Source organism: Actinia tenebrosa, unplaced genomic scaffold (assembly GCF_029948245.1).
Source record: "Actinia tenebrosa isolate PJP-AT-01 unplaced genomic scaffold, QUT_ActTen_1.0 PGA_scaffold2__45_contigs__length_23673736, whole genome shotgun sequence".
Lineage (NCBI taxonomy): Eukaryota > Metazoa > Cnidaria > Anthozoa > Actiniaria > Actiniidae > Actinia > Actinia tenebrosa.
In genome coordinates this window covers 6,003,853-6,006,428 of record NW_028292579.1, presented here as the reverse complement: position 1 = coordinate 6,006,428, position 2,576 = coordinate 6,003,853, and positions in this window count along the sequence as shown.

Sequence of the window (2,576 nt, the reverse complement as noted above, 5' to 3'; positions counted from 1 at the left end):
TATGTGAAAATGGGTATTTATTATGCACAATAAGGTTGTTCTTGCATAATGAAACAGCAAGCCTCCATCAAACAAAAGACTTTTCTGATTGAAATCCATTCCCGCATAACATGCTTTAACGCTCAAATATTTTGGTCTCAAGGGAAGCGCGTTGTATACACACTAAAGCTTCTATAGAGGTTTTGCATCACCACGCGGCGGCAGCTATGTTAGATAGCAGGAACAATACAATTGTTTTACATGAGAAAGAATTCAACTCTCAAGATCAAAGGAATTTTATTGTTCTGCCATTTAACCACAGGCAGCCCAAGCAGTATTATGGGATGGGCACGTGATGGTGCAAAACCTCCTTGTCAGATACGCTGGACACTCACGTGTATACAGCTTCAACGAACAGAGCAAACCAAAGGAATGACTGTTTTCTAGTAATTTGTACAAGACAAGAATAAAGGTAATGTGGATTCTAAATGTTATGTGTGTAGATGATAAACGTAGTCTTAGCTTTCTTGAAATAAGATACGACAGTCGTTAATTCAGATACAGTACTGTGTGCGTGAGGCATTATCATTATCCGTCACTCAGATATGAATATATTTAAATGTTTAAGAGCCTTTCAAAAATTACATTTTATATTAAGGTATAATTTATAATTTTTATAAAATGATTTAACCTTTACTTTTGATCATTATGGGCTCACTGTGTTGTGCAGGCTTTAAAACAATACACACAGGAAACCCAATTTAGCTCATATTTCAACTGGTTTTCCCCCTCATTTCTATTAGTGTTCAAGACCTATCTTGACGCCATCATATAACGCATCCCTAGTTCTATCATATGTGTAAGATTTATTTGGAAAGAAGTTAAAAAACAAACCGAAATTAGGAAAATGCTAGAAACGATATACCGCTGACCAAACACTATTTTACTTTCCCTCGTAAAATCTTTAATGTAGCTTTAATCAAAGAAATAAATTCAAAACCATATTGGCACGTCCTTAAGCTTTCTAAACATGTGTATTTTGTCTAGAAAAACTATTTTTTCGATTTACGAAAGATTTGACCAACCGAAAAAACGCATATTTTATGGTTCCAACTTCAAGTGGCTTGTTTTCCATCAAATAAAGCAAAATGCCATAATATATAAACGCCCAGATTTAAAGCTTATTTATAACTTTCCCTAATACCTAAAAATTTAAGAATCAAGATTTTAATTCTATTTTTAATTAAGCATTGTTTGAGGGGTGGAGGAAATTGGGCTTCCTGTGGTGAAGTCAACAATAAAGAACCGCAATTTTGGAAGTGAAGATAATCAAATATTGCAAATATTTCGAAGAATATACTTTACTTGGCCGGTATTCGTTCTGTTGCAATAATTATTTTCAAGAAAGAAAAAAAACAGTTGAATTTTCGGGAATCTTTTTACATTTTACCACAGGGACCCCGAATTATGAGCTGTAGTGACTGAGTTTATTTTGCATTTTTATCAATAACTCAAGAATTTCGGAAAATATAGTTTTTTACATATTGGCTCATATCTTGGAATTGAAAAGTCCCAAATTTTACTTTTAGTATTCTTCAAACCTTTTTCTGAAATAAACGAATAGGTAATATAATACTAATCATGGATTTCTCATCTCGTAAATTTGGAATTTTTTTATTTGGAAAAAATAAATATATCTCTATAATTTCTCAATTTCATTACGTATAAATAAAAAGAAAAGCTTTAAAAAAACTTACTAACTGCAGCTTATAATTTTGAATGCTTGGGATCCCTGTGGTAACATGGAAAAACTTCCGAAAACTCAACTGCGTTTTTTTCTTGAAAAAAAACCCTGGATGTAGCGGAAAGATAACTAACTACTTAAAGTATATTTCTTAGGATATTTGCAGTATTTGCCTTTTTTCACTCCCAAAATTACAATTCTTTGTTGTTGAGGCTGACTAAACTTCATCACAGGTAGCCCAAATGCCTCTACCTGTCGAAAAACGTTTGATTAAAAATAGAATAAAAATCTTGATTCTAAAATTTTCGGTTTTGAGAGAAAGTATAAAACAAGCTTTAAATCTGGGTGTAAGATAATTTTGACATTTTACTTTGCTTCATGGAAAACAAGCCGCTTGAAGTTGGAAACCCAAAATAAGCGTTTTTTCGATGGTTCCAAATTTTCGTAAATCAAAAAAAAAAGGTTTTTCCAAACAAAATTCAAATCGATAGAAAGCTTATGACCATGCTAACATGGTTCTGGCGTTATTTTCTTTATCAGAGTTTTATTACAGATTTCATAAGGAAGAGAATGTGTGAGGAAAAGTGTTACCGGTCAGCGGTGTATCGTTTATAGCATTTTTCTCATTTAGGGTCGTTTTTCAAACTTTTTTTCAAAAAAAATCACACATGTCAGAACTATAGATGCGTTAAATGAAGGCGTTAGGATGATTCTGAACACTCATAGCAATGATGAGAAAAACGAGTTCAAATTTGGTCTAATTGGGTTTCTTTTGTATTCTGTTTTAAAACACGCATAACACAGGAAGCGCATCACATACAAAAATTTGACCCGAAAAATCCAAGATGCTAAT